Source organism: Zingiber officinale, chromosome 1B (assembly GCF_018446385.1).
Source record: "Zingiber officinale cultivar Zhangliang chromosome 1B, Zo_v1.1, whole genome shotgun sequence".
Lineage (NCBI taxonomy): Eukaryota > Viridiplantae > Streptophyta > Magnoliopsida > Zingiberales > Zingiberaceae > Zingiber > Zingiber officinale.
In genome coordinates, this window is record NC_055986.1 from 92,478,608 (window position 1) to 92,491,707 (window position 13,100).

General features: G+C 41.2%; 1 non-coding gene across 1 annotated transcript; it reads right to left on the bottom strand.

Annotated features, from left to right (window-relative positions):
* Window positions 1-2,981: 2,981 nt before the first annotated feature.
* Window positions 2,982-3,087, bottom strand: LOC121994362. Its single transcript, XR_006115695.1, has one exon. It is a non-coding gene; the product is annotated as a small nucleolar RNA R71 (small nucleolar RNA).
* Between the last annotated feature and the right edge of the window lie 10,013 nt (window positions 3,088-13,100).

A 13,100-nucleotide genomic window follows, 5' to 3' on the forward strand; every position in this document is an offset into this window, starting at 1 on the left:
GCCCTTCTCCCCACACGTGAAGCATCTAATGCACATTCTCCTCCTTTGTGCTTCTTCATTCCTACAACCCTTGTTAGTATTTAAATTAACTTGAATGAGTTTAGGAGTTACCTCTTTTTTACCCATAGGACATCTACTCTTGTAGTGTCTCTTCTCATTGCACCCGAAGCACACAATGTAATCCTTTGACTTGACTTCGGTGGAGATGCTCACTAAGTTGACCTCTAAGACCTCTTCTTCACTTGTCTTGGACTCTTCTTCAACCTTTGTGGATGTCTCCTCATCCACACTAGTGGATGGCATTTCTTCATCCTTCTCCTCTTCATGTATAGGCATGAGTTCCTTTCCTAGAACTTTCTTCAACTTACTCCACAACTCGTGGGTGGTCTTGTATTCACATACATGACATATCATGTTAGAGGGCAAAATTTCAATCAACATTGATATTACCTTTGAATTTACCTCTGATCGTGTGGTTTGCTCCTCCATCCAATGTCGTGGTCGAAGCTTCTTTCCTTTCTTGTCCTTTGGGATTTCGAATGGTTCCTCGACGACCATCATCGTGTCCCAATCCATCTCGAAGAAGTTTTTCATTTTCACCAACCAAAACGTGATGTCCCATAAGCTTCCTCCTTCGAACTTCGGAGGTTCTATCAAGCCGGTCATCTTCTTGCTTCCTCGGCGGTTAGTCCGACGGAGAGCGGCCTCGCTCTGATACCACTTGTAGGGTGATCGGTGGCTGGCTAGAAGGGGGGTTAGATAGACGCCGCCCCCAAATCAATAGCTTCCTACAATGTTAGCTTCTGCAGCGGAATACAAACAAAATAAACAAGCTAAAGACAAAAACTAAGAAAGGAAATGCAAACCGATAACACGTTCGTTTAACGTGGTTCGGAGATTAGGGCTCCTACTCCACGGCGTGTCCTTGAGGTGGATGATCCCTATTTATCGGTGGATTAGCCCCCGACAAACTTTGGCTATCTCAAGTCACTCCTTGTGGATGGAGAAACCTCACCACAACACCAACCAAGACTCTTGAGAGTAGTAGACTACTAATCAGGGTTTACCACCACTAATTTCATCAACTATAACCAAGCTCCCAAGCCTTGGTTATATAGGTCATGGGTTGGAAAACCCTGCCTACCAGTCGAATGCTAAAACCATCAGTCGACTGCCCTCTGTGGAAATTCGACCGTTACATCCCAACGGCTCGATACCAATCGACTGCTAAAACTAGCAGTCGACTGCTCCACACTGGTTGAGCGAACAGAAGCATTATGTTCACTCCCAGTCGACTGTCCAATCGACTACATCAGACGACTGTCCAGTCAACTACATCAGTCGACTGTTGTTTTCACCAGTCGACTGCTACAGTAACTACTATAGTAATTGCTACAGTACTACTACGGTAACTGCTACAGAAAAATCATAAATCTAGGATTTTGTCCTGAGTACAATCTCTCATGCACTCGTACCTTTATGACTCACTTGACCCTTCATTGCAGCCTTGACCTTTAGCCTTCAAGCCTACTTCCTTTGGCTCTCGTCCCTCAAATGCATCCAAGCCCGCGGCTCGTCCCTAATGTCATCCTTCGCATATGCCTCGAAGTCGCTTCCCTCGGCCCTTGTCCTTACTACCTTGTCCATGGTCCCTCGGATGCTCCATCCTTCACCGGACCCGAAGCCATCAAGCTGAGTCATATGTGTATCCTGCAAACCTGCACACTCATATACACATATCAAATACAAGAGTGAACCTAACTTAAACTCTTTGTCCAAACACCAAAACACATAGTCGCACGGACCATTAGGATTGCTCCAACAATAATTGTTATTTCTATCTCTATGTTATTGAGTGTTAGTATGTTTTTGTGATGTATGACTTAGGGACCCTAGTGATTGGGGTATCCTGTTATCAGACTTCATAGGAATCACTTCCATTTAGTAACATAAGATATGGATTTAGATAGCATTCCGACTTGACTTCCGCAGGGAAGAGCCGTTATTGAATCTAACTTCCTACAAGTACATAGGAATTGAGGATGGGTGATAGGTGATCTATGATACATTGATTAGCATCACAATGAAACCAAACCCCTAGAATATTTTCCTAAACCAAGTTCCTCAGCACTTTTTCTCTTTCTCTCTCTTTCTCTTACTTACTTCCCTTTACATTTGTGATTGTGATCTTTAATCTTTCAATAGTCTAGCTAGTTCATTGTGCTTAGATTCTAGTGCTTATATCTAGTCTATGTGAGATCAATATTTTTATTACTTGACGATACCAGTATACTTACGGGCACGCATCAAGTTTTTAGTGCTATTGTCAGTGACTGCGCATATAACATTTGTTGATAAGCACTTGAGTTAGCCTAAACTTATTTCTTCCATACTTTATAAATATTTTTATAATTCTATTTTTATAGATATATCTTGCATTTGCTTACTTTTATTTCTATAAATTCCTTCTTGCAATTTAAATTCTGCATTTGATTTCTTGCACTTGGATTCTAATTTCCACATTTGAAAACTCTTTTGAATTGTCCTATGGGAATTCTTGTTGTTAAGATCTGTATTCCTAGTCAGCAAATCAATTGATTAGATAAAGATGGATCAGAGACCTTTGAAAGACTATTTTGATATTAAATCAACAAGGGATTTAAGTCTGATTATGTTACCAGAAACATATGCTTCCAACTTTGTTATTGATCTAGCCTTTATTTCTAAAGTTCAAGAAAATTAGTTTGGAGAGTTAGATTTAGAAAGACCTTATGCACACTTGATGGAGTTCTACAGATATTGTGACATATTGAAGTATGAAGGGATTTCTACTGATTGGATTATGTTAGTAGTTTTACCTTTTAGCCTCAAAGATGCTGCAAAAGTGTGACTAAACACTTTGCAATCTAGAAGTATAAGAACTTGGGATGAACTCAAAAGAAAGTTTTTGAACAAATATTTTCCCTCAAGTAAGATAACTCAACTCAGGAATCAAATCTTGAACTTTACACAGAAAGAAGGAGAAACATTATGCCAAGTGTGGGGTGAATTGTTAACTCTCTTATACCAATGCCCACATCATGGGATTAAGGACTGGCTGATAATCCATATATTTTATATAGGGATATCTTTCCAAAATAATAATCTACTAGATTGAGCATCTGGGGGTTCTCTACTTAATAAAAATTTGAATGAAGCATGTGAAATTATCGACCGAGTAGCAACGAATTTTAATGAATAGTCTAGAGAAAACTATATTACTCTCTCATTCAGAAGTCCATAGAGTAGAGAAACCCAAAACCTTCTGAAGGAAGACATTCATCTCCATTATGAAGACCTTATAGAGCTACTACCCTGGTGCAGTGGAACACTGACACAGATGTTAGAATGTATGAATTCTCTAACTAAAACAACTATGGATTTGGATTATGAAGATTCCTTAGATGGAAATGGGTATAGCGATGATTGTTTTCTCCTTCCCACTTTAGAAGACCCCTTAGAGGAAAGTTTGAGATATGAAGAAATAGTGGGAGACGTGAATAGAATCCCTAGACTAATACAGGAGTATGAACAAATAATGATAATTGAGCAGAACTCTATGTACCCAAAATCTCGCCACCTCAAGTGGAACTGAAGCCTTTGCCATCCAATCTCATATATGAATTCCTTGGGCCCAACTCCATATTTTCTGTAATAAGTAATGCAAATCTGAATGAGTTAGAAACCAAAAAAACTGCTTAGAGAGTTGAGCTTGCATAGAAAGGTAATTGGGTATACTATTGATGACATAAAAAGAATCAGTCCTTTTTTATGCATGTACAGGATTTTATTAGTCTATAGAAGTTCTGTTGAATATCAAAGAAGACTCAACCCTAAAAGAGGTGATACGAAAGGAGGTACTAAATCTACTAAATGCATGAATTATATATCTCATTTCTAATAGTGAATGGGTAAGTCCAGTATATGTAGTTCCGAAGAAGGAAGGAATGACAGTAATCAAGAATGATAATAACAAATTGATTCCAACAAGAATAGTTACCAGATGGTGAATGTATATTGATTATTAGAAATTGAACAGAGAAAAGATCATTTCCCCCTTCCCTTCATTGATTAAATGCTCGAAAGGCTGGCAAAATATTCCTACTTCTACTATTTGGATGGGTACTCTGGATTTTATCAAATTCTCATACATCCTCGTGATCTAAAAAAGACTACTTTTATATGCACCTATGGAACTTTTGCTTATCGACGTATGCCTTTTGGATTATGTAATTCTCTCGTAACTTTCCAACGTCGTATGATGGTCATTTTCACAGATTTGATAAAAGATATAATGAAAGTGTTTATGGATGACTTCTCAGTATATGGAACCAATTTTAATTTATGTTTATCTAATCTTTCCAAAGTCTTATAGAGATGTGAAGATGTAAATTTGGTCCTTAATTGGGAGAAGTGGCATTTCATGATTAAAGAAAGAATATGTTGGGACATAAAATCTTAGAATGCGGAATAAAAGTTGATTAAGCGAAGATAGAAGCTATTGAAAAACTTCTCCCACCAATTAAGGTGAAGGGAGTATGGAGTTTTTCGGGGCACGCAAAATTTTATCAAACATTTATAAAGGATTTTACTAAAATCTCCAAACCATTAACTAATCTTTTGATTAAGGGTGCAGAATTCTATTTTGATGAGAGTTGCTTGGAGGCCTTCAAGAAAATCAAAAGTGCTCTTATCACTGGCCTGGTAATCCAAGCACCGGATTAGGAACTCCAGTTTGAAATAATGTGCGATGCTAATGATTTGACAGTTAGAGCAGTGTTGGGTCAAAGGAAGGATAAGAAGCTACATGCCAAGAGTTTAACCTACTTCTCCAAGAGTTTAACCTAGAAATCAGAGATAAAAAATGAGTAGAGAATATGGTAGCGGATCATCTATCTAGGATAGGGCAAGATAAACAAAGGAATTTGAAAAACGATATGTCTATAAATGACTCTTTTCTTGATGAACACCTTCTATCCATATCTAGTGTGAAGGCGCCATGGTATGCAGACTTTGCAAATTACCTTGCCAACAAGGTCATTCCCTCAAGTTTTTCACATTAACAAATGAAAATTCTTCTCTGATATTAAATATTATGTATGGGATGAATCTTTCCTTTACAAGAAATGTAGCAATGCAATTTACTGAAGATGTGTTCCTAAAGAGAAAGTTAAAGAAATTTTGTTTCATTGTCATTAATTATCCTACGGTAGACATTTGGGGATTATCAAAATGGCCACAAAAATCTTACAAGATGGATTTTTCTGGTCACGTTTTTTCAAAGATACAAAGGAGTATGTTCAATCTTGTGATCGGTGCCAAAAGATCGGAAGCATCACTAAGTGAAACAAAATGCCCCAAAATGGGATTCTTGAAGTAAAATTATTTGATGTTTGGGGAATAGATTTTATGGGTTCATTTCCTTTGTCATGCAAAAATAACTATATCCTTGTTGCTGTGGGCTATGTGTCTAAGTGGGTGGAACCTATCACCTCTCCTACCCACGATGCTAAAATAGTTATCAAATTATTTAGAAAGGTAAGTTTTCCCTAATTTGGAGTCCCAAGAGTTGTCATAAGTGATGGGGTCCCATTTTATTGAGAAGTAGTTTGAAAACGTACTCAAGAAATATTGAGTGAATCATAAAATTACAACACTTTACCATCCGTAAACTAGTGGATAAGTTGAAATTGTTAGGATCCTTCGTACGGAGGCTAGAGAGGGGGGTGTGAATAGCCGACCCCAAATCGTCGTTTCTTTCTACAAAACGTGTTAGCGCAGCGGAAAATAAACACAGAAACGAAAGGGAAAGAAGACAAACCTCAAACAAACCGATGTAACGAGGTTCGGAGATAAACTCCTACTCCTCGGCGTGTCCGTAAGGTGGACGAAGCCTATCAATCCGTCGGTGGATGAGTCCCCGGAGAACCGGCTAATAAATACTCCTTGTGGGTGGAGAAACCTCGCCACAATACTTGTAACAACAAGAAAGGAGTACAAGGAAAGCAAGAAGCAAATACAAACAACAATATGAATGCAACACTCGCTTGCCTTCTCTGTCGACCGGAGGCGATGAAGCAGCAACTTCACAACCCAACTGCAGCAGCTGATTGACGACTGGAAGCTCACGCGAAGCTTCGGAAGCGAGCTCAACAAAGCTCAGAACCTCAGAGCACAGAAGCAGAAGCTTCAATCCAAGGAAGAAGAAGAAGGAGAAATGTAGAAGCTCTCAGCCTCCTTTTATACCTGCGGAGAAAGAAGCACAGAAGAAATCTAGCCGTTGTGTCGCAACGGCTAGTGCCCTGATCGGTCCACAGACCGATCAGGGAACTTCTTGATCAGTCTGGGGACCGATCAGGCTTTGTGCTGATCGGTCCCCAGACCGATCAGCCCCTCTTGCGCCTCGCTCCTGTTCGGCTTCTGATCGACTCCTGATCGGTCACCAGACCGATCAGTTATCACACAGTATGCTACTGATGTGTTACTGATCGGTCACCAGACCGATCAGAATATTCGCGGTATCACTGGATCGATCCAGCTCATGGTTTTCGCCCAAACCAAGTCCAAACCAACATCCGGTCAATCTTGACCTGTTGGTACATTGCGCCTAGCATCCAGTCACTCCCTTGACCTGCTAGGACTCCCCGCTAAGTGTCCGGTCAATCCCTTTGACCCACTTAGACTTTTCTCTCCGTACCAAGTATCCGGTCACTCCTTTGACCTACTTGGACTCCCCATCACCAGATGTCCGATCACCCTTGATCCATCTGGATTTTCCCTTGCCCGGCTTCACTCACCAGGACTTTCACCTAGCTTCACACACTAGGGTTTTCACCTGGCTTCACTCACCAGGATTTCCAATCTGCCTGGCTTCACTCACCAGGACTTCCCAACTGCCTGACTTCACTCACCAGGACTTTTCCAACTGCCTGGCTTCACTCACCAGGACTTTCTAACTGCCTGGCTTCACTCACCAGGACTTTCACTTTCATCTAGCTTCACTCGCTAGGATTTTCACCTGGCTTCACTCACCAGGACTTTCCACATCCGGTCCAGAGAACGAGCTACCGAGCCCTCTCTGACCACAGTCCGGAGAACGAGCTACCGAGCCCTCTCCATCTTTCCATGTGCCAAGCTTCCATACTTGGACTTCTCCGTGCCAAGTCTCCATACTTGGACTTTCTCCCGTGCCAAGCTCCCTGCTTGGACTTTTCCGAGTCAGGTCAACTCACCTCGGGTCAACCAGGTCAACCTTGACCACGAGTTGCACCCACAATCTCCCAAGCTTGTATCCTTATCAAACATCAAGATACAACTTTTCTGTTCACGTCAAACATCGTCAAACATAACTCGTCAAACATCAAAATATAACTCGAGTCAAGTCAACTCGAGTCTGGTCAACCAGGTCAACTTTGACCTAAGGTTGCACCAACAATCTCCCCCTTTTTGATGTTTGACAAAACCCATAAACAAGTTAGGTTAACCCGATAACCTAACTTAGGTTTTCCAAAACATTCTCCCATTCTCCCCCTTGGGACATCTCTCCCCCTTTTTGACACACATCAAAAAGAGGGAATCAAGGTCAAGAGTTTCTTCCCAATGAAAGTCCCATACCTTTCATTGAAACCCTTAATTTCCCCCTTGATACTAAACTCAACACTCAACTTAGTGACAATTCCATATCACTAATCCTCAAAAGTCTTAAGGAGTAAAAACTCCCCCTTGACTAATAGGTAAAACTCCCCCTAAAGGCCAACTCCCCCTTGACCATTGCACCAACAATGTCTTGGAGAGTTTCAATCCTTTAGAGATCCGAAACTCAACTCCCAAAAACTGAAATTTCAGACACCTGCTGAAAATCAGAAATTCGGCACGCATCGATCGGTCCCGGACCGATCAGAACCTAGATCGATTCCCAAATCGATCCTCGCTTCACCGATCGGTCACCCGACCGATCAGGACTTCTCTGGATCGGTCCGGTGACCGATCCAGCCTCTGAAATCAGAGATTTCTGATTTTTCTCCCCGGGAGAAATTCAGAAACTCACAGAAAATTACAGAAAATTCCAAAAATCGTAAAATTTTGAGGATACATTTCTCATACCATATACTATCATGGAAAAATAATTTTAGATGAAAATAACTTCCATTTTCAAATCTTGATACAAAGTTCAAAAACTTTTGAAATAGTTCAAAGTTTAACTCATCTTTGTATCATCTTGCTCAATGATGAATGCTATCACTAGAAAAGCTTCATCAAGGTTTTTCAAATCAATTTTAAAATGATTTTAAACCCTTTAATCTAGGACCATAATCTTAGGACTATATGTACATGACTTGTACACAAGTTTTCCCTATGATCCTCCAATCTCTTGAATTAGGCTCATCTAGGTACAAGAACTATGTACCTTGATCCTAACTCATGATCCTAATATCTCACACACATCTAAAGTGTATCAAACACATTCAAGTCAATTTTTATGTGAGATATGGGTTTAGGTTATCTTAGGCTAAGTTCTCATGCATTTTCTAAACACCAATTTGATCTCAATATCAAATTATGTTTTTATCCTTAAATCAATTTCATTGATTATTAATGCAAGAGATGATGACATGACATAAAATGATGTCATAAATAGAAGCATGTTCCAATTTCATGATGTCATGGCATAAAGTATAAAACTTAAAATAAGCATGACATATAATTAACCTAAGCATGATCATGACATTTCGAATGATAATAAGTTAAACATGATGTCATGGCATGGCATATGGCAAACAACCATGGTAAGTTAGCATAAATAAAATACCTAGATTACTATCTAAGTATCCTTAACACCTTAGCTAACTTAAAATCTAAACCTAGATTGCTCAAAGTGCTTCAAGAAAATGCTCAAACCTAAGTTGGCATTCCTATTTTTCTTGATTAATTTATGCCACTTAACATTAAGTATATCCTCAAATATTGGCATATTTCATATTTCCTCAAGAATAGCACCTTTTTAATTAAGGCCTAGATTGTCTTAAATTCCTAAGAGAGTACCAAGACCCCAACTTGGTATTTCTCTAGGTTTTCCTAACTTGTGCCAATAAAGATTAAAGTCGATATAATTTTTTTTTCAAATATGGCACAATTTACTCTTCAAGGAGTAAATGATAAATCCATTTCATTTTCAAAGGTTCACAAAACCTTGAAAATGTTCCTTGAGTGTTGATTTCCTCACAGTTGGGTTAACTACCCTTCTAATCGGAGTTGACACTTTCTAACCCATCTATGGGATAGAGAAGATGCTCCTAGGAACCCAATACCTATTAGAGCTCATTGGGTTCACTAAATATTCACTAGGGATAACTTCCCTAGCAACCCTCCTAATGACCCTCTTAGGCTTTAAAGGCTTGGCCATTTGGGACTCATCAAGATCAACTCTAGGGGTGACTCCCCTTGTGACCTTGGTGTTGGTCTTCCTAGCCCTAGGTTCTGTTCCATAATCGAATGGAACATTATGATAGGTGGGCTTGACCATTTGGGACTTAGGTTTGTGACCCAAACTTTTCTTGTCCTTGGGCTTTGAAATTTGACCCTTAGACCCTAGAGTTGACTTCTCTAAATTCTTTAGGGCCTTTTCTAGAGTGTCAAGTCTTGACCTCAAGACTTGATTTTCTTTCTCTAAAACCTCAAATTTTAATTTATCATTCTTTCTTGAGGTGTTCCTAGGCATATGTCTAGTTGTCTTGGGGTTTCTACCTAGGTTCTCCTTAGCCTTAGATGAGTTAATCCTAGGGTTGACATTTCTAGTATTATCCTTATCTAAGCTAACATGTTTAGCACCTAAGCACACATATGATTTTCTATTGTTAACATGCTCATCATTATTTACAATAGCAATAAAACTACTAGCATGTTTCTTATTTGAATTGCAATAGTGTGCCTTAAAAGGTACCTTAGGGTTTGCCTTAGCTCCCCCTATCGATGTGCATCCCTTGTCCTTGTGAGGTTGCCTCCCCTTGGACATTGACTCCGATAATGTCCCCTTCGCTTGCATTGGAAGCATACCACGTGCCCCTTGCCTTTGCGTGTCGGGACTCCGGCTCCCTTGACCTTTGGTGCTGGTGGAGTCTTCCTAACCATCCTTGGACACTTACTCTTGTAGTGCCCAGATTCTCTACACTCAAAGCATATTATATGTAACTTATTTGAAATTACGATGCTTGAGTTACCTATGGTTGAGGATGGATGAAGGCTCTCTTCCTCATCCCTTCCGGAGGTAGATGCTTCTTCTTGCTCCGATCTTGAAGAAGAGACCTCCTCCTCTTCTTCCTTAGACGTTGAGTGACTCTCAACTTCTAATTCGCTCCCTCCATGATGTGAGCTACTTGGCTCACTTGACTCCTCTTCATGGCTTGAAGTGGAGCTCTCCTCATGAAACTTGGCCAAGTTATTCCACAACTCCTTGACGTTGTTGTAACCACCTATTCTACACAAAATGTCATTAGGTAAAGAAAATTCAATGATTTTCGTTACCTCATCATTGATGGTTGATTGGTGGATTTGCTCCTTGGTCCACTCCTTCTTCTCTAGGGTTTCTCCTTTCTTGTCCATCGGAGACTTGAAACCTAATTGAACACAACTCCAATTTTCAAGGTTAGTCATAAGAAAATACCTCATTCTTACCTTCCAATACGCGAAGTCGCAGCACTCGTAGAATGGTGGAAATGTGATGTCTTCTCCGAGTCGATCCATTCTCTAGCTTGTGCTCCCCCGGGTGTTAATCCGACGAAGAGCAACCTTGCTCTGATACCACTTGTTAGGATCCTTTGTACGGAGGCTAGAGAGGGGGGTGTGAATAGCCGACCCCAAATCGTCGTTTCTTTCTACAAAACGTGTTAGCGCAGCGGAAAATAAACACAGAAATGAAAGGGAAAGAAGACAAACCTCAAACAAACCGATGTAACGAGGTTCGGAGATAAACTCCTACTCCTCGGCGTGTCCGTAAGGTGGACGAAGCCTATCAATCCGTCGGTGGATGAGTCCCTGGAGAACCGGCTAATAAATGCTCCTTGTGGGTGGAGAAACCTCGCCACAATACTTGTAACAACAAGAAAGGAGTACAAGGAAAGCAAGAAGTAAATACAAACAACAATATGAATGCAACACTCGCTTGCCTTCTCTGTCGACCGGAGGCGATGAAGCAGCAACTTCACAACGCAAACGCAGACGACTGGAAGCTCACGCGAAGCTTCTGAAGCGAGCTCAACAAAGCTCGAACCTCGAGCACCGGCGAAGCTTCAATCCAGGAAGAAGAAGAAGGAGAAATGTAGAAGCTCTCGGCCTCCTTTTATACTGCGGAGAAAGAAGCACGAAGAAATCTGGCGTTGCGTCGCAGCTAGTCTGATCGATGCGTGGACCGATCGAAACTAATCGGTCCACGCCGATCAGAACTTCGATCGGTGGGACCGATCGCTTTGTGCTCTCTGCGCCTCGCTCTGTTCGGCCGATCGACTCTGATCGGTCACCGACCGATCGTTATCACACAATATACTGATTTGTTCTTGATCGATCACCGGACCGATCAGGAATATTGATCCTTTGGATCGATCACGGATCGATCCACATGATTTTCGCCCAAACCAAGTCCAAACCAACATCCGGTCAATCTTGACCTGTTGGTACATTGCGCCTAGCATCCAGTCACTCCCTTGACCTGCTAGGACTCCCCGCTAAGTGTCCGGTCAATCCCTTTGACCCACTTAGACTTTTCTCTCCGTACCAAGTATCCGGTCACTCCTATGACCTACTTGGACTTCCCATCACCAGATGTCCGATCACCCTTGATCCATCTGGATTTTTCCTTGCCCGGCTTCACTCACCAGGACTTTCACCTAGCTTCACTCACTAGGGTTTTCACCAGGATTTCCAATCTGCCTGGCTTCACTCACCAGGACTTCCCAACTGCCTGGCTTCACTCACCAGGACTTTTCCAACTGCCTGGCTTCACTCACCAGGACTTTCTAACTGCCTGGCCACTCACCAGGACTTTCACTTTCATCTAGCTTCACTCGCTAGGATTTTCACCTGGCTTCACTCACCAGGACTTTCCACATCCGGTCCAGAGAACGAACTACCGAGCCCTCTCTGACCACAGTCCGGAGAACGAGCTACCGAGCCCTCTCCGTCTTTCCATGTGCCAAGCTTCCATACTTGGACTTCTCCGTTCCAAGTCTCCATACTTGGACTTTCTCCCGTGCCAAGCTCCCTGCTTGGACTTTTCCGAGTCAGGTCAACTCACCTCGGGTTAACCAGGTCAACCTTGACCACGAGTTGCACCCACAATCTCCCAAGCTTGTATCCTTGTCAAACATCAAGATACAACTTTTCTGTTCACGTCAAACATCGTCAAACATAATTCGTCAAACATCAAAACATAACTCGAGTCAAGTCAACTCGAGTCTGGTCAACCAGGTCAACTTTGACCTAAGGTTGCACCAACAGAAATCTCCAAGAGAGAAATCAAAGTAATCTTGGAGAAGGTAGTACTACATCATGAAAGGATTGGTCTCTAAAATTAGATGATGTATTGTGGGCATACCGAACTACTTACAAGACCCCAATCAAAATAACCTCGTTCCAGCTAGTCTATGGAAAGTCATGTCATCTACTAGTAGAATTAGAGTACAAAGCCTATTGGGTAATTCAACGCCTCAATTTTGACTTGAAAGTAGGTGAGAAAAGAAAACTCCAACTCAATGAACTCGATGAATTGCGGATGGATATATATGAGCATGCAAGGTCCTATAAAGAGAGAACAAAGAAATGGCATGATCAACACATTTTATGACGGGAATTCAAAGAAGGAGATTTGGTGCGATTGTTCAACTCTAGGTTAAAATCATTCCCCAAAAAACTAAAATCAAGGTAGACAGGAAGGACCATTTAAAATTCAAAAGGTGTATCCATATAGAGCAGTTGATATTTGGGGCGAACAATCTAGACTTTGCAAAGTAAACGGGTAGTGTCTCAAGAGGTATTTCCTTATATCGCAAATTAACGGATGTGAAAATTTA